Genomic DNA, 20,488 nt, shown 5'->3' with positions numbered 1-20,488 from the left:
CTTGCCATTTGAAGCAGAATGGAGCATCAGTAATTTGCAGTTTTGCCAAAATGTGCAGTGATGTTTTCTAGCTCAAACATTAATATCCCTCCACAAATTATAGGGTTGGTTGGTAGAGTAAGGACGCCTTAGAATTTGAAAACGGTTTACACAGTCTATACCCAGGTAATGCTCAATGGACACGGACAACCTCCCGAATTGAGTTGGTTTAATAAAAAGGGATTCTTCTTAGCGCTTTTAGATCAGACTACAGTTTTACATGCTAGATAAAAGGCCTCCCTTTCACACATGCAAATATTCATTTGTGTATTCTATCTAATGGTTGGGGAAATTATCTTTTGGCGATGCAGCACTAGCGCATTCAGATGGAAGGAGATGGAGATGCAAGGCGCATTTTAATTAGACACTCCTGTCCTCCCGGCTCATTTTCAACATCTAGTTATGAACCTAAAGGCACTAAAGAACCTAGTCGCTATAGATCCAAACGTTCATAAACACCAGCTCATTTAATGTTCTTCTGAAATCATGGCTCTGTAAAGCTTCATACTAGATGTCAGAACATTTCTGTGAGGATTTGATGGCAGCCACAAGAGCATTAAGTGAGGTGCTGATGTTAGAGGATTAGTTCTGGAGCACAAACACCACTCCAGCTCATCTCAGCGCTACTGGATGAAGCTCCATCAGTCCAGGGAACATGGGTCCTCTGCTCCAAAGCCCAAAGCTGATGGACTTTACACCTCTCACTCTCTCTCCAGCTGATGTTTGGCACATGGAGTATGTTGGACTGGGGGTGCCAATCCTGGTTGTGAAGATCTACCACCCTGCAGAGTGCAGAGTTTGCAGAGTTTAACTCCAACTGTTATCTACCTAGTCTTCATGATCCAGGTCATGAAGGTCTTCAGGGGCATCGGATTATAGAGCCAGGTGTGTTAAATCTCAGCTCTCCAGGGTGGTAGATCTCCAGAACCAGCACATATGTCCACACTTTCTGAATGTAAGATACATCAGTCATAATATTAAAACCGTTAGTCTAAAATTGAGTAGGTTCCTCTTGTGCCGCCACAACAAATCTGACCCGTCAAGGCATGGACTCCACAAGACCTCTGAGGGTGTCCTGTGGTATCTGGCACCAAGACGTGAGGTGGAGCCTCCATGGATTGCATCAATGAGCTTTGGGCGCCCATGACCCTGTCGCCGGTTCACCGGTTGTACTTTTTAGTCGCACTTTAGTAGGTACTGACCACTGCATATCTAGAACATCCCACACGTCCTGCCTGATGTTTTGGAGTGCCCTGACCCAGTCGTCTAGAACATTACAGTTTGGTTCTTGTCAAGATGGCTCAGATTCTCAGACTTGAACATTTTTCCTGTTTTTAACAACACATCACCTTTAAGAACTGCCTGTTCACTCGCTGCCCAATATGTGGATCCCACTCTTTGACAGATGCCACTGTAATGAGATAATCAACAGTATTTACTTTACCATTCTGTGGTTTTAATGTTTTGGTGGATTGGTGTAAATCGCCACTGTCCAATGAAAAACACATCTCCAAAATGTTGACTTTATAGGAGTCAACATTTAGTATCTGGCATCTGGCAACAATTAGTATCTGGCAAAAATAGTCATGTTTGTGGTTCACGGTGAGTCGACAAGTCTGCGCCATCTCAGTGAAGATCTCTATGCAGTTTGAGTGGTTGAAAAATGGGTGTGGGCATGTACACATGGAAAAGATCTGGCTGGCAATTGACTTCTACTCTTTGTTAGCACTGTTGGCCTCGTATTGCTAGTGTCACACTGAAAATGTGTGAAAACTGTGCTGCTTTGCTTTTGGGCTGAAGGTTCCCTTTAAGCAAGTGAATAGATAATCCCAAGGGGTCACAAGATACACACAAGATAATCCCAAGGGGTGTCTGGATACTTTTGAACGTATGGTGTAAAAGCATTTTTGTAGAAACAATTTTGGACACAGTGTTGCTTTCATCGACACTGCCTTCAAATCCTTCAAAAAGACAACCTCATGCACTAAACGAGACCCAGCAGATATGGCTTAGTAACTCAGTTTCATGGTGATCAGCCCCTGACTGGACTGGGAACAAAACTTGGGCCCTGAACATTTGTCCAGATCTTACTGAAAGATCCTCACTGAGGTACCATTGCATCCCACTCTAGGTGTTTGGAGGTTTTTAGATGGTGACTTCTTGTTCAGCCACATGGTGAAGTTTTGTTAATGTTCATGGAATCGAAAAGTCTGTGCCTTCTTAATGAAGACCTGTATGCAGTGATGTGGTTGAAAAAGTGTGTAGGCATGTAGATATGGAAAATATTTGGGCAGGAAGCACTGTTAGCCTCATATTGCTAGTGTCATACTGAAAATGTGTGAAAACTGTGTTGCTTTGCTTTTGGGCTGAGGGTTCTTTTCAGGGGCGTTAGTGGCTCAGCGGTTAGGGCACCAGGCCATTGATGTGGGTCCGATACCCGGGCTCTGCAAGCTGCCATTGTTGGGCCCGTGAGCAAGGCCCTTTACACCTCTCTGCTCCCCATGGCTGCCCACTGCTCTGGGCATGTGTGTTCAGACGGAGGCCAAATTCCACCTGTGTCCACCACTAATGGTGAATATCGTCGGTGAATCCACAAGATAATTCACATATGGGCGTCTGGATACTTTTGTCAAAGGGTGGAGTTTCTGCCATCCATGAGATTCCCTTGAAGTGAAATTGAAATAAATGAAAATAAAATCAAATAAACAAACAGTTGTTGATTCTGCTTCTTTGAAGAGTAGTACCCCATTGATGAAAGGGAACCAGAGGCATGGCACAGATGACTTTGAAGTAGTTTAAAGGATCGGTTTGATATATTTGCCGTCTTGAACGTTATGTTTACTAGCTTATCGTCATTTGTGAGCAAAATCAAACCTCATAAACGCTCTTTGTTTTAGTAGTTCGGTTAAGTAGGCCTTCTTCTGCAAAACACGGCTTTGCTGTCTGTGGGATTCCCCTATTAAAGTGAAGGTTAAATAAATAAAATAACAATGAAATAAATAAAAATCTGCTGGTTCTTCTCCTTTGAAGAGTATCCCGCTGATGAGAGGGGGCCACAGGCATGGCAGGGACGACTTTGAAGTAGTTTCAAGTATTGTCCTTGGCTAAACAAACAACGCTGCGACTGCCTCCGAGGCTCCTCCGATACATTTTTAATAAGAAGCGCACTGACTTCAAAATTTGGGCGCTGGTTAACAGGGGGAGACCATTAAAATAACCTTTCATCGCCTTTGATTATATCGATTGGCTGCCCCTTTGTTGTTTTCGCTCTTGCCAGAGCTCCACTTTTTAATGACAGCCTGTTTTTTTTTCCTTTCTGAGGCTCAGTATTAACTGAGGCGCTGCTCTGTATAAATAACCTGGAAGCTTTCATTATCTCGGTGGGGAAACGTTGATTTGCCAGCTCGCAGCTACACAGCTGAGGACTGATTGGTCTTGTCTTTGTCGGAACACCCTAATTGTATTAAATGAGCAGCGGCACCAAAGTTTAAGTGTAAGCTTAACTATTTCCCCCCTTTCGATCTTGTTCAGCTTCTTTCTGTTTTCAGTCTTTCTTGCCTTCCTCAGGTTATCTGTCCCGGTGTGGTTCTACTTTTATCTTGCAAAAGTAAAAAGTCATCAGATTTGTCTAGATTATTAAAATTACACTATTAACTATCATTAATCTCATTACTCTGACCATCACTGCCATGACTATATTAATGTTATACTACACCATGATTATTATGTTATGATTATGATCAGAGCAGTTTAACAGTATTGATGGTTTGGTAACTTTTATCAATAATTTATAAATAGTTCTGATCAGAGGAGGATGGGTCCCCTTTATGAGTCTTGGTTCCTCCCAAGGTTTCTTCCTCCAGCTCTGAGGGAGTTTTTCCTTGCCACTGTCGCTGTTGGCTCCTCACCGGGGGTCTTAAGTTTTCATGTCTTTTTATTTACATTTACATTTACGGCATTTAGCAGACTCTTATCCAGATCGACTTACAAAAGTGTTTTGCTATTTACTCAAGAAAAACCTCAGCTAGTTTGAATAGACTAAAAAAATCAAAGATACCTCTAAGCTTAGACACTACTAAACACAAGTCAATAAGGTGACCACTCTGCTATTATTTTTATGTTATTGATTGTGGTACTGATTGTGTAAAGCTGCTTTGTAAGTTGTAAAAGGTGTTATACAAATAAATAAGGTTTGATTTGATTTGATATTTCATTAAAAAACCTTTAAAATGAATTCATTTGAATTAATTTGATACACTATTTGGACAGAAGTATTGGGACACCTCATTCATCGTTTCTTCTGAAATCAAGGGTATTAAAGAGTTCATCCTGTCTCTACTGTCCAGGGTAGAAGGCTTTCTACTGGATTTTGGGGCATTGCTGTGAGGACACAAGCATTAGTGAGGACAGGATATTGGATGATCTCCACACCACCTCATCATCCCCAACTCCCCAACTCATCCCAAAAGTACTGGATGGAGCATCACCCATCATTCCAGAGAACACAGTTCTACTTCTCTACAGTTCAATGCTGGGGGGTTCTTTATACTTTATACCTCTCTAGCCCAAGTCCTATTCTTTTGGCAGCACTGAATGGACTAGACTAAGCAATATGTGTGCATGCATTTGCATATCTGTGTCAGCAATGGGTGCAACTTAAAGTATTTGAATGCATTCTTTAGAATAGGTGTCTACAAACATTTGGACACAGTGTTGCTTTCATCTACACTGCCTTCAAATCCTTCAAAAACACAACCTCATGCACTAAACGAGACCCAGCAGATATGGCTTAGTAACTTACTTTCATGGTGATCAGCCCCTGACTGGACTGGGAACAAAACTCAGCCCACTACAGTCCCAAATCCTACTGAAAGATCTGCACTGAAGCCCCCTTGCATCCCACTCTAGGTTTTTGGAGGTTTTTGGATTGCTTGACCTATGCTTTTTGTTGGGGGCGTATGTAAATTTCGACACCTCGAAGTATCACAGTAATGTTTACCAATAGTCTTGATTCTTAAAATGTAAATCTAAAAATGTATTTAATAAATAGTTTCCATGTAAGGATTAGTTGCAGACAGTCGTTCATGTAATGTCGTGTTTAAACCCCGACCACTAGCTATCAGAGTCTTCAGATCCCAATCTGATCTAGTGACTTGGGAGTGAATCCAGGCATTTTTAATGGATCAGGTGTTGGCTTTTAAGCTTCTGATCCACTTCAGGCCCTTAGGTTTGCTGTAACCGAGTGCCATCTGGCGTCCTCTAGACACCATTCATAGACATGATCCTCAGCTGCTGCAGACCAGCATCTCATTTTTCCCAAAAATACCCTAGACAGAGTTCATCTGTGACCTTATTTCAGTGAGTAAAACAAAACTGAGCTTTACAGCCAATCAGAAGCTAAAGTTGGCTTCTAATGCTAACTCTCCATTTTACCTTAAATTGTGCTGCAGTTACAGTGTGTAGATTTCCACAGCAGACTGTCACTGCTGCATTATTTAAGGTGGAACGGAAAGTTCTGGGAAGAGGAAAACTTAGCTCAGAGCAGCAACAGCAGACGACTCTCAGAGCAGCAAGTAAAGAGCGTGTTAGTTAATCTGCCAGAAGAGAAGGATCTAAACTCTTTACCCTTCCAGAACATGTTTGGCGCTGCCAAAACACACCCAGTTTAGTTGAAGTTGTGCAACAACAAATAGATTTTATCCCGTTATCTCCATTTGGGAAGATCTAACGTTCCTCACATCCCGTCTTTACTCTGGAATTTTGCCTGATTAGGAACCAAGCTATGGTGGAAATGCTCCGTTCTACCAGCATTTAGAACCGAGGAGGAGGATAATGCTAATACTAATAAACACATGCTAAGTGATCTGACTGCAGAGCTGTAGAGGAGCTGGGAGCTGGATGGTCAGGTAGGTCAGTCAGACTGGACCGTCGGACATTAAACACTATGGAGTTTAAAACAGTCGTTACAAAAGTTGCTCCAAACAAAGTAAATCAGATTAGAATTTAGTCTGATTATAGAAGCTGTATTATTTATAGAAACACAAAGATCGGCCTACAGTCAGCATTAGGAGACTCGGATTGAGAAATGTAATTAAAATGAATCGCAATGTTCTGTCTTGCTTACAGTATATTGGATCGGAACCTCTGTATCGTAGTACATGTAGTATCACCAGGTTCTGCTTCAGGTCATGTCTCCCTCTGTACCCGTCAACCGCCTGGACTGCAATTCCCAGAATCCTTCATCCCATGACATCACTACCAAGCCATCCACCACAACCAATCAGAGACTGTTTTCTCTGCTTACGTTGAACGGAGTACTGATCTTCCAATTGTTCTGTTTGTATACATACATGTTCTGTTCGTTTCCTTCTTTACGAAGTATTGACAACTTTCCGTTATTTACTGAGTTTGTATTTCTCGATTGCCATTTTGGTTTTGCCCCTTCTGGTTTGTTTGGTTGGTGTGGCGCAACAGATAACACCCCTACCGGCCGGTAAGTTACCACACCACGTGGGAGACTGGGGTTTGATTCCTGGTCTGGGTGACTGTGCTGTGCTACACCAATAAGAGTCCTTGGGCAAGACTCCTAAGACTACGTTGGCCCGCCTCTGTAATACAAGTAACCTTGTAAGTCGCTCTGGATAAGATGTGGGAAATGTAAATGTTTGTCAGTTTATTGAACCTTGGTGTATTGTCTTGATTTTCAGACTCTCTCAAGCTCCTTTTATTTAAGTATTTTCGTTATTTTACATCTGCGAGCATCTGACTTGTTTACCAATTGTCACACTTGCCAATACACAGCCCTATTTCTAGCTAGCCTTCATGGTTTACCTTTTTCCAGGTTGTTGTCATTGTGCTTTGTCCAGGGGGCAGCAACAGCATTTGCATTTGCATTAAGGAACAGAAAAAAGCATGCACTCTGATATGTGCCTGGTGGTCTTCATCCACTTTCTATAAAACGACATCAAAAGCAACAATGGCACGCCTGAGCTGGGCCACGCGACTTCCTCTCTTTATCTTTGTCTCAGCGGCCCACATATGTAGCGGCCCACCAGGAATACTCCTGGTCCTCCCAACGGTCAGTCCATCCCTGATAAGCCCATGAAGCTAAATAAAGAACTTACTGAGGTGATAATGTTGTCGTTGGGTCCTGCAGGGATCGGATGCTTCTTCCAGTTTAGATTGGGAATATGATCAAATATCTCAAGAACAGCAGGATGTATAAGAGGTGGGAAATGGTCTTTTTCACACATGTTTTATGAGTGTCTGCAGTGCCAATTTATTCAAGCTCTAAATTCAAGAGCTCTCACTCCCCAAAGCTGAGACATTCCACCTCGGTTGGCATCAGCTGGCTCTTGCCACAACTGCACGGCTCTGCTTCCGTTATGAGGATCATACCACCCAGGCGCTGCCTGGATAAGACCGTCCCTCAAAACTCTCCAGGAAGGGAACTTGTGAGGAAAGCCACTTTAAAAGAGCTGCAGAGTTCAGTGACTGAGACTGGAGGAAACGAGCTAGCCTGTACGGGGAATGAGGCCATTACTATAGAACAAACACAGCAGGGCAGGTCTGGAGTTCACCAGAACATTTTAGTAGTAAAATGACACCAACATTCTGGTCAGGTCAGAAGTCTGTGCGTGTGAGGGAAAACCTAACACTAGGGATGCACCGATACCGACGCTGATACCAGATTTTCAATGATCTGCCGATAGAGGGTACCGATACCGATACCAGCTCGGACTGAAATACTCTATAAAAGGCTATAAATTCTGATATTTATATATATTTGTGTTCCATTTTTCATAGGTTGTACTTTTTAATATCTTGTCCCAAATAAAATATAATGAGCTTGAAAGAACCGCGTTTGCTGGTTGAAGAACTGCACATTTGAGAAGTTTTAGAGCTATTATAAAATGTAAATAATTGTCATGCAAGTAGGGAAGCATAATCTTGCTAAGCTTCACCAAACATATTTTAACTGGTGTTTAAAATTCACATTTCAGAGCAGTGAAAAAACACTAGTTTAGAAACTAGAAGTGTTTATGCAGCAATTTCACACTCAGGTACTCGTCTCTATGTAAAAAGGGACGAAACTTCTGTGTACGGTCTCTAAACAAGCTGCTAAAACTCAACCTTTGCTTTCAGAACCAAACAAACACCACATGGACAGAAAAAGTGCTAAAAGTTCCATTAAAGTGTGTGTTTAATAGTAATAACGATATATGACTGGCTTTTAATGGTTGTTCTATATATATACACAGTATGGTCGTCAGTAAGCTTCATGGTATCGTTGCTCTCTATATACTAATAAGATAAGATAAGATAAGATAAGATAGTCCTTTATTAGTCCCGCAGTGGGGAAATTCACAGTGTAACAGCAGAAAGGGATAGCAGGACACTCAGTTACAAAAATTTAGATAAATAAATAATTTACACTATACATTATACAATACTGTGTATAAGTGCAGGATCGGTATCTTAACACACTGCCCATGTCTCAACAAACTCCATTCCAGAAACTCCATTCCAAACTTTGAAACAGTTTGGAATTCCTGTTCATGTGAACTCCTCCTATCACTAGCAATGCCCGCTACACTAAGGGTGTAGATAATTAGGTGGCGCAACAGATAAAACCAGTAGCTGCCAGTGAGCTATTACACCATGTGGGACACCAGGGTTTGATTCCCAGTCTGGGTGACTGTATGCTGTGCTACACCAATGAGTCCCTGGGCAAGACTCCTAACACTACATTGGCCCATCTCTGTAATATGAGTAACCTTGTAAGTTGCTCTGGATAAGAGCGTCAGCTAAATGCCGTAAATGTAAATGTAAGCCAGCCACTGCCTTATTTCGAACTGCCGCTGATGCAGCATCACTAGGTAGCCAAAAAAGAAAGCGTGGCTCCCTGACTCTGAGACAACTGCTGTGACCAACACTACACTTCCTACAGAGGAAGCACTGGCAATCGACCCCTGAGAGAGCAAGGCTAATTGTGCTCTCTCAGACTCAAGAATTTAAACCAGCGATCCTCAGGTCACTTCAGCAACTTAGTCCATAAGACCATTCGGAGCCCTGGATTCTTGTTATACCTAAAGAAACAGTTAGATGTTGCAAAATGCAGAAAGATATGGCAAGACAACCTTCAGCCTGCTTAAAAGCTTGGAATAAACTTCACCTATCAGCAGGACAATAGGAGCTTGGCCCATTGCCCTTCCAGCAGGTCATTAAGACTTATGAAAACACATCATGAATCAGATTAGAGCTGGACAATATGATGATATTTTATTGTATTGTGATAAACAATTGCTATCGTGATAACAATAAGCTTTTCTAATCATATGGAGGAGACTGCTGGTGCTTAGTAAACACTGACAGTGTGATTAGACTTGTTTAATAAGATGAAGAGCAGCAGGTGTTGAGTATTAATCACTGTATTCAGTACAGGAGAGGATCTGAATAGTAGTTTATAAGAATCTGTCTACTAATGTTTTTAGTCTATTTTTAGTTTATGAGAGTACATGTATTGTGATAAATATTGTGTATCATGAAAAATGTCTTTAAATATCGTGATATAGTATTTTTTACCATATTTCCTAGCCCTAAAGCTGACGTAGACTTCTTGTTAGAACTTTTCTCAAAAAGAAATGTAAGAAATTACAAAAAATGAGGACCAGTGATCACAGGCATGAGCCCAAACAACAGCAGTGGTTGAACAAGGTGAATGTTCTGCAATGGCAAAGTCTAAGTCCAGATTTCAGTCCAATCGACAATCTGTGTAGCTATTTAAAAAAATACAGTCATCCAACCAACTTGAACAACCTGGAGCAAATCTGACCGAAAGAGTGAAGAGTGGAAATCACAGAAAAGCTGGAAGAAACTCACCCAAACATCTTAAACCTGTTATTGCAGCAAAAAGTGCTTCTATGAAGTGCTAAACTGAAGAAACGAAGAACTATGAAAGCAGCATTTTTCATTCTTTAAAAAAAGCATTTGCTAAAATATAATGATATTGAACTTTACATGAACTACATTAACTAAAAGCATGAGTTTACAATAAAATTACTGGCTGAATGTCATGGCGGGTTAGGCCAGACACAGAGGGATGAACACTCGCAGAGATTGACTCGATGCAAGTAAATTATTAAACAAACAAAAGGGGGCAAGTGAGACAAAAATGCAGCAACTAAAGGGCATAAACGTGAACACAGTGATCAACACAACCAGAATGTGACAAATAAGAATGCGAAAACAAACAGACCTGAACCCGGGGGTTTAGCTGGGGAACCAGCTACTTGGCAAGAGCGGCTAGGCCGACCCAACCTGGAACTGCCTGGAACTAGCTGGAGCGAGAGTCGTGGTCTGGGTCTAGGTGGTCTGAGACGGGAACCTCTCGGGCTACCTCAAGGTTCACAAGGCAAACACACATGAACATGAACAAAACACTGAACTGATACATTGAATCAAAACAGAAACACAACAACAGTCCTCATGTGAGCCTGTGGGCGGCGGCCTGGGGAAGGGCGCGATACCGAGGGGCTGACACTGAATAGTATGTGCTATTGATTCTCAGACCTCCTTTACAGCCTTTTAAGACCTACAGATATTAATCTGTACTAATTTGTACGTATTAATATTCAAACTATGAAATATACAGATGTTGACATTACTGTTTTACATGTATGCATTAGATCTGAATTTCAGATGGAGGTAAGATATGTAGTGTGAGAAGGTGAGTGGGCGAGAAGCCTTGGTGGCTGCAGTGCGACTGAGCCGTTTTATTGCTTTTCCAGTAAGTCAGTAAAGTGCAGAGTGAGTTTGTATGGGTGAAGGTGTAGCGGGGTCCGCGCATTGACATTCTTAGGGTGATGATTCAGGTGAGAGGAGTTTGTGACAGGCTGACAGAAAGGAGGTAATTAGATGAACTAGGGACATTTTTAAGAATGGAGTGATCACAAGCAGGATTACCCTGCAGCGTAAACAGCATAACGACAGCGCCCCCGGGTGTCAACTTCTGAGCTTGCCTTCCCTGTCGTGCTGTACAACCGTTGCTGAATTAATTAACCGTACACCTCACACAAACATTACTGTACTAACAAATTTTTGTCATTTATATATTTATTTGCATATATAGTGCAGTCTCACACCAACAAATGAAAGTGAAAGGATTGGTTTCATGGATCAGCCTAATTTTCTGAAACACGATTCAGCTACTTTTGTTAATATCGGGGCCGATATCTGATCCTAATATCGGATCGGTGCATCCCTAGTGTAAACCAGACCTTCCTGTAAGGGGTTGTTCAGTCTAATTTCTAATACCCGATTCAGCTACTTTTGTTAATATCGGGGCTGATATCTGATCCTAATATCGGATCGGTGCATCCCTAGTGTAAACCAGACCTTCCTGTAAGGGGTTGTTCAGTCTAATTTCTAATACCCGATTCAGCTACTTTTGTTAATATCGGGGCCGATATCTGATCCTAATATCGGATCGGTGCATCCTCAGTGTAAACCAGACCTTCCTGTAAGGGGTTGTTCAGTCTAATTTCTAATACCCGATTCAGCTACTTTTGTTAATATCGGGGCTGATATCTGATCCTAATATCGGATCGGTGCATCCCTAGTGTAAACCAGACCTTCCTGTAAGGGGTTGTTCAGTCTAATTTCTAATACCCGATTCAGCTACTTTTGTTAATATCGGGGCCGATATCTGATCCTAATATCGGATCGGTGCATCCCTAGTGTAAACCAGACCTTCCTGTAAGGGGTTGTTCAGTCTAATTTTCTGATACCCGATTCAGCTACTTTTGTTAATATCGGGGCCGATATCTGATCCTAATATCGGATCGGTGCATCCCTAGTGTAAACCAGACCTTCCTGTAAGGGGTTGTTCAGTCTAATTTCTGATACCCGATTCAGCTACTTTTGTTAATATCGGGGCCGATATCTGATCCTAATATCGGATCGGTGCATCCCTAGTGTAAACCAGACCTTCCTGTAAGGGGTTGTTCAGTCTAATTTCTGATACCCGATTCAGCTACTTTTGTTAATATCGGGGCCGATATCTGATCCTAATATCGGATCGGTACATCCCTAGTGTAAACTAGACCTTCCTGTAAGGGGTTGTTCAGAACCCCTTGTAAGCTGGCCTGGGTTCGATTCCTGGGTGATTTTAGTTTCTCTTTGGCTTTGCTGCTCTGCTCTGATATCAACCTAGTAGTGTGTTGGCGCGTCAACGCTACGGCCTGGGTTCAGTCCCCGTCCTAGGGTGTTTCCAGCTGGAAATATTCTCTTAGCTGCTGTTGACTAACTTTTGACGATAAAAACTTGCATCTAATAGAGAGCGAAGCCGAGCGACTGGTGTTGGGAGGAACAGAAAGGCAAATCGAGGGCGGTTCTGCTGTGTTTGGACTCCTCCGTAGACAGCCTGCCAGCACTATCTAGCTGTATTTATATATGTTCCAGCTAAACAAGGCTCAAATCACACCTGTTTAGAGGATAAAATCTCATATCTGAGAGCACAGAGTCGAGGGAATGGTCTTGGGTCCAGATTTGCTTGATTCTTCCTTTCAAACGAACTCAGCGTAGCTAAACTCACACCTACTGTGGGCTTGTTTTTTGCCCCCCACCTGTCAATCGGTGAGCTCCCACAGCGCCCCCAGCTTGTGGCTCTATTAAATGTGCATAGGGGAAAGAGCTTATTTGGCCTGAACAGAATTCTGACACATAAGATACGTCGTACATTTAAAATATCCTCCACATTTTCAAAGACAGCGATATTAGTACTATACCACCCAACCCTGGCTCCGTTTAAACTGTGGCGCAGAGAAAGGGGGACATCTCAAGGAAAATCCGTCTTTGTCCCAAATATTATGGAGGACACTGTAAATGAACAGCTCTTTCAGTATCGCTCTCTCTCTCTCGCTGCGTGTCTCTCATTGACACGCTTCTATTGTATGTCTATCAAAAGGACGGCTCAGTTGTGTGTAGAGCAGGTTGCAGCGAGCGGACACACACACACACACACTGTATCACTGTATCACTTTGTCTTACTCTGCTATTCTAATCAGTGACTCATTGAGGGTAAATGAAGTGTGTGAAATCGCACTGGTCGACAGTGGAGCTGTGATTTGTTTGCTGGTTTGGGAGCGACAGCCGGTTGGTCATCCTCCGCTGCAGTGTGTTATTACTGAGTGTGAGCTGAGACAGGAGCCACTGGGCTCACTCTCCTCAAGTACGGGCAGCAATCATGCTGTTTAATTCACCACTGCACTGCGCTTTAACCCTTACATGTCTGGGAAATAGTTCTGCACATTTATTTATTAGTAACATGAACCAGTATTAAATCCAAAAAGTTTGTGGACACCCTTTCTAATGAATGCATTCAGCTACTTTAAGCTGCATCAATTGCTGACACAGATGTACAAATGCACACACACACACACAGGCTGTCTAGTCCCTGTTAAGACGTATTGCCAATAGAATAGGACTCTCTGGATCAGATAAGCATGAACCTATTGGCACCATGCTGCCTAATGTCAAGTATGGGCTAGAGGGCTATAATCCCCTCCCAGCAATGAGCTGTGAAGCAGTGGAAGAACTGTGTTTTCTGGAATGCTGGGTTTTCTTAGTGCTCCATCCACTTTTGGGATGAGTTGGGGAGTTAGGGTTGAGGTAGGGTGGTGATCATCCAACATCCCTAGTACAACCTCACTAGTACTCTTGTTGCTGAATGCAATCAAATCACCAAATACACCAACGATCCTCCAGTCGAGACAGTTACTCCAACAAAACCCTTGATTTCTGAGGAAACAATGAATAAGCAGTTGTCCCAATACTTTTGTCCATATAATCAAAGTCAGAAGTTCCATTAAAGGGTGGCAAACAGGTGTGAGTTTCAGTCCTCCCATGTTTCAAGAACATAAAACTGGGTCTACACCACACAGGTTTCTGAAAGGGCGCCATGCCTTGAACAAATGAGATTCTGAGGACCTCAGAAAAGGAGCTATAAAAGCTCACAAGGCTGGAAAAGGTTACAGGAACATTTCTAAATCCACAGTCACAAAGACAGATAATTATAGACAAATGGAGGAAGTTCAGCGCCACTGTTATTCTCCTAAGAAGTGATCGTCAACATAGATTACTTTAGATATTTCTGGACATACCATATCCTAGAAGATCTGTAGGGTATCATATAAGGGCCTACAAGCGTCAATGTCAGTGAGATATGTCAATGCTCATGAGTCCACCATCAGGCGAAGACTCAACAAGAATACTGTGATTGGCAGGATAGCAAGGAGGAAGCTTCTACTTTGCAAAAAGAGCACTGCTGTCTATTTGATGTTTGCTCATGACCACATGAATAAGCCAGAAGCCAACTGGACAATGTTCTGTGGACGGAGTAATCCAAGGCAAAACCTTTTGGTAGAAATGAAAAGCATTTAGTGACTAGGGTTACATTCCAGCATAAGAACCTTATCTCTACTGTTAAGCATGGGGGTGGTAGTACCATGGTTTCGGGCTGCTTTACTCTCTCAGGTCCCCAATGGCTTGCCTATGAGTTCTATGTATCTATGAATTCTGACTTGTACCAGCAAATTCTACAGGAGAATGTCAGAGTATCTGTTCTTGAGCTGAAGCTTAAGTGGGCCATGCAGCAAGACAATGATCCTAAGAACTAGAAAGAAGTAAGTCTAGAAAGAAATGGTCAAAGTGGGAGAAATGTTACATTTTGGAATGGCCAAGTTAAAGTCCAGACCTTAATGTTGACAAGAAACCTAAAAAGAGCTGTTAATGCAAGAAAGCTCATCAGGTCTAGTAGTTTTGTACAGAGTCATCAATTGATCACAAGTTACCTGAAAAATGTCAAAGACGAAGATACACTATATGGACAAAAGTATTGGGACACCTGCTCATTCATTGTTTCTTCTGAAATCAAGGGTATTAAAAGAGCTTATCCTGCTTTTGTTGGAGTAACTGTCTCAGCAACTCTCCTGTCTAGGAAAGAAGGCTTTCTACTAGATTTTGGAGGAGCATTGCTGTGAGGATTTGTTTGCATTTAGCAACAAGAGCATTACTGAGGTCAGGTTGTTAGTTGATTATCACCCCAACTCATCCCAAAGCTATTGGATGGAGCACCACCATCCATAATTCCAGAGAACACAGTTCTTCCATTGCTCCACAGCTCAATGCTGGGGGGCTTTATACCCCTCTAGCCCACGCTAGGTTCATGTTTATCTCCTCCAGAGAGGCCTATTATATTCTATTGGCAGTACATATCGACAGGGACTAGACAATCTCTGTGTATGTGTGCATTTGCACATCTTTCTTAGAAGTGGGTGCAACTTAAATTAGCTGAATGCATCTATTATAAGGGATGTCCACAATCTCTTGGATTTATGACGCATTTAATAGACAGTGTTGCTCTACATTGTTTTAATTGGGTTGTTTTTTTATGTAGTTTTAGGGAGTATTAGGAAATATGCATAAATAATAAAAATGGTAAAGGTTTAACAAACATTCCTGCGGTTCTGTTCTTACACACTCAAATCAGCTGTGGATTAAAAGGTTCTTCCCAAGACTTTCTCTGCTTGATTCAATGAGCTACAAGTGAGAAATAATTAATCAAAATCTTAGAAGAGGCGTTTCAAGGCGAATGAGTCCTGAGGGACGGGTGGTTAATGCCATGCAGTGTTGGTGCTTATCCTGTTTGAATGCTGCCAAAACCAACACTCTAGCAGAAGCAGTTACTTTTTACACACAGCGTGGTTTCTCATTTGTATCTCTGATTAAAATAGCACACAAACTTATGTGGCCATTTCTTTTCCTTTTTCCAAACTGTCTTTTTCCAGGCAAATATACAGCATAATAGAATAATGTGCTGAAAAATATCCAGGAAGTATGAATTATAAATACTCCAGGCCTCCAGTGCCCAAGACAAGGTCTAGCCTTAAACAGCATGGTAATATTTTACCAGGCTATTTTCACATGTGCTAGTGAATAATTCTCTTCTTATTAGCACACAATGGGAGGAAAATTCCAGTCCTGTATATCCAGACACGTGTTAGAGAGAGTGCAAAGCTGCATTTTCTGGTTTAATATTAGTACTGATACTGAAATCCTATTGGCTGATGGTGATATGGATCTGATATATAGTCCATATATAGTTATAGTCAAACCTGCTGGAGTCGTCAGACACACTCTGATACTGCTCAACATTCTCTGCTCTTTATAAATCCTCTCAGAACTAACTCTCTCTTTTTACCTTCTCTGAGTAAATGGCCACCCAGCCCCACCTGCTGAAAGATTGCCCGCTGAGGTCCCCTCTACCTGCGTCAGACCAGCTGCCACCTACCAGTCCGACCAGCAGGCCCTGCCTCCACCACCACCCATGCCAGACCAGCGACACACCCTCCTACCACTGCTACCTGTTTAATGACCATGTTCAAACCTAAATGGACTCGTAACTATCTGCCACTATTAATATCACCACTATTAACTATCTACACCATGATTAATATATTATGATTATGATCAGAGCAGTTCAACAGTGTAGATGGTTTGGTAATTTTTATCAATAATGTTTAAATAGTTCTGATCAGAGGAGGATGGGTCGGGTCCCACTTGTGAGTCTTGGTTCCTCCCAAGGTTTCTTCCTCCAGCTCTGAGGGAGTTTTTCCTTGCCGCTGTCGCCGTTGGCTGCTCACTGGGGGTCTTTGATCCTTCATGTCTTCTTACGTTATAGTCTTTTTTTCTCTTTTACTAATTACTAATTATGTAAAGCAGATTTGTGACGACAACAGTTGTAAAAAGCTATACAAATAAATTTGACTTGACACTGATCTGTGTGATGTTAACTGGGAATGTCGTCATCAGGTTATTTCAGTCCAATCTGATCAGAGTCTCTTAATGTTATTCTGATCTGATGTTTGTGTGTGTATAAATAATGAAGCCCCACAGTTTAGATCAGATAAACTGCTGATTAATGGGTTCAGTAAAATCTCTTTATTTTCAGTATCAGTTTCTATAATCAGACTTTCTGGACTGACTGATTTAGTTTAGTCGAGACTTTTCTTAAAATCACTGTTTTATAGTGTTTAATATCTTATAATCCAGTCTGATCTCCTCCCTGACCAATCAGCTCCCAGCTCCTTTACAACACTGCAGTCTAATCACTTCCTGTGTGTGTAGTGAGACACACGCTGGACTGATATCTGTGGTTGTTGGTCTACTGGTGTGTAATAACTGGTGATAGTGGGTGAATGTGCTGTGTGTGTGATTGGGGTTTCTATAGTGTGTGTGTGTGTGTGTGTGTGTGTGTTAGCATTAGCGTTAGCCTCCACTCGGTTCTGAATGGGTTCTTCAGTGCTGGTTTATAAACAGAGAAAGGCGAGTGCCGGTTCTCCCGCTGGTAAAACAGTGAGAGCGTTTCAGTGAGTGTTTTATAAAGGGTCAGATATTATGGTCTGTTTTCAGGTTCCACTGTAAAATAGCTCCACACTGCAGAACCTCAACTCCTTTATTTACCTTCTGAGAACGTCCGCACTGCTGCTGCAGCCGGCTGGGGTATAATGTCTGTTAATGACTCCTTAAGGACACCAGACGGAGCTCTGAACACCGTGGTTAAAACAAACTCGGAACTGGACTGGAAATTTAAAAAGCTGATACCTGCTCCATTCAAATATGCCCGGGTCAGCTCTGATCCTGATCTGCTAAATTTGTTAATTGATGTTGTTAACCGTGTGTTTCCTGTCTGTGGGGTAGTCAAGTGTTTGAATAGTTGGTCGAGTGTAAAGTGTGATGGTCTTTCTCTAGATGCTTCCAGAAAAGAGCTTTAATTAAAAACAGCTTCATTTCAAGTTAAACAACTTAATTAAATTAAAGTTAGACAAGATATTGGACGAGGATTGGCCAATACTTAAGATTGCTTACTTTTTACTGTTGGGAATGTATATATTTATGAATAGTAGTCCAGTGTCACCTAAATATCCAGCTATTGTGGAGTTAAAGAACTGCAGTCAATGAAGCAGTCAGTGTAAAGTTAGGCGTTGCACAGTAGTACAATAGACCATATTGAACCCATCCGTAGTCGTTAACATGGGCAGCCACCTCAGTGCCTAGAGAGCAACTGGGGGTTAGATGTCATGGATGCTGAGGAAGGAGAAAGGGCTAGGTCATAAACCCCGCCCCCCACTTCTTGCTGGTCCAGGGGATCGAACCAGCAACCTGGCCCCCCCAACACCAACACTCTTTTTTATTGTTTTTTATTTATTTATTTATTTATTTTTACAATTATATATATATATATTTAATTAATTATTAATCAGAATAAAAATCACAGTAGTATTATTAATCAAGCATCCCCAGTGTCCCCGGGATCTGAATAGAAGAAGTGAAATGGTGTCAAGTGCTAATATTAGGAATGCAGGGATATGGGAATTAGACAGTAATATGGGATATGGGAATTATGGGAATTAAGTAATATTTATCCGATGTCCTTAATCAAAATGTGCTGCTTTAACTACAGCGCTTGATTTAAACTGTTTCTGTTGTTTCAAAACATCAAGCTCATTTTGCTGCCCTACAGGGAGAATTACACATTTAACAACACAGCTTTTTTTTTAATCAGTTAAAATTCTTCTTGGTGGTTGGTGTGGCGCAACAGATAATACCACTACCTGCCAGTTAGCTACCACACTATGTGGGAGACTGGGGTTCGAATCCCGGTCTGGGTGACTGTGCTGCGGTACACCAATAAGAGTCCTTGCGCAACACTTCCCACCTCTGTAATACTAGTAACCTTGTAAGTCGCTCTGGATAAGAGCTTCAGCTGAATGCCGTAAATGTAAAAAACCTTTGCATTAGACTGTACGTAAATGACCTCTGTTTTGACTGGCGTCTTTGTACTGTGGCTTGTTTAAAAAGCAGTCTGGGCTGAAGCACTCTTATAACACACCTATAAATAGGGCTACACTGGTGTAGGCTGAATAGGGGGCTATATGTAAACTCTTCAGTTCTTCACAAAATGCCTTGTTTTCGTAGATGGTTATTTTGACCAATATTTTCACACTACTTTAAGGACTTTTATTTTGTAAAAGTCAGTTTGTAAAACATCATGCTCAGTTGCTGCCCTACAGGAAGAAATACACATACATATGGTTAATAATAATACATTAAACATGGTTAATGCTGTCACGCAACTGGCTTCACATGATAATTATAACCTGATAATAATAATAATGCAGGACATCAGAGTTTGTCAGTAATTCGATCAAGGTGTTTACATACACTCGACTAATCAGATAATGGGAAACTTCGGGCTGGTGTGAGTCAGGCAGTGATCGAGTCAGAGTTCTGAATTGCAGCCAGGCAGTAATCTCACCAAACAATGCATGATCTAAATGTCATGTAAAACCCAAACTTGACTTTTTTTTTATCATATCGAGCCACAATATGAACTAAAACCACTTGATGAAGAATATTTATTCCCTTAAAAGCCAATGGCTGAAACTATTATTACTTCTATTACTTCTTTGGTAACTTCTGTTACCAAAGAATAGCCCCAACATTTTTCCAATGTTTTTCATCCCTTAGATTTAAACAGGCTGTTTCTGTTACTGTGCCTTTAAGACTGATATGCATTCTTATGCGATAGTTTGGGCATCCCTGATCAGATCACAAGTTTAGTTTATTTTTGAAGTGTGAATAAGTAAACAAATCCTCAATAGGAAAGTGTACAATAGGAAAGTGTAATGTCAACAATACTACATGTTTTAGGCTACAATTAATATTTATTTTTGGAATTTAATGTATTGAAAAAACAAAACACGTAGTATTTAATGTGCCTTTTTTTGCACGACATGGAGTTATAACATATTTTGATTACATTTTTGGAGTTGGTCCAAACTGGTGTAGGCTGAATATTGGCACATATGTAAATACTTTAATTATCTTCACATAATATAGTAGATTAGTGTACATATATGGGCATTTTCAGCAATGTTTACTTGCTACGTCAGGGGCTTTTATTTTGTAAATGTGAGGAAAATGTAGTTTCGCATAGCAAGAGCTCTTTAAAGATTGGACCCCATTACTTTGACTTAAATTATCCATGTTAGTTCGATTCCTGAAAACACACCCACCAAGGTTGTCCAGGACCCTTTCACAATGTATAATTACTGGTTAAAGGGCTCATTTGCATAGTGCAGGCCTCTGTGATATCAGTATTTCAAAAGCTAATTGGACTGACGTTTAACAAGTGGCCCTTCTATAAGGACCATCCTCCAGTGAACTGCAGGGGGGCATTATATGCCTCTCTGGTTGTTCATTACGGACCCACTGGCAGCGATGGGACAGCTACTGGGCCTCATTCATCCGTGAGATAAACTGCACGCAGCAGGGGTGTGTATGTGTGTGTGTGTTCGTGTGACCTTTCAGAGTAAACTCGGTACGT

General features: G+C 41.6%; 2 protein-coding genes across 4 annotated transcripts in view; one reads left to right on the top strand and one right to left on the bottom strand.

Moving 5' to 3' along the window:
- tap1 (transporter 1, ATP-binding cassette, sub-family B (MDR/TAP)) overlaps positions 1–19,181 on the bottom strand; it is a 433,854-nt gene extending 414,673 nt beyond the window's left edge. Inside the window, exon 1 of the mRNA XM_072692433.1 lies at positions 19,171–19,181. The gene's annotated coding sequence lies outside the window, so the exon portion shown is untranslated. The remainder of the gene's footprint in view (positions 1–19,170) is intronic.
- The window catches only part of csmd3a (CUB and Sushi multiple domains 3a), a 519,096-nt gene that overhangs the window by 13,895 nt on the left and 484,713 nt on the right, over positions 1–20,488 (top strand). The window lies entirely within an intron of this gene.

Source organism: Salminus brasiliensis, chromosome 1 (genome assembly GCF_030463535.1).
Source record: "Salminus brasiliensis chromosome 1, fSalBra1.hap2, whole genome shotgun sequence".
NCBI lineage: Eukaryota > Metazoa > Chordata > Actinopteri > Characiformes > Bryconidae > Salminus > Salminus brasiliensis.
Note: the sequence above shows the minus strand (reverse complement) of the source record. Positions and strands in the feature narration are given on the sequence as shown.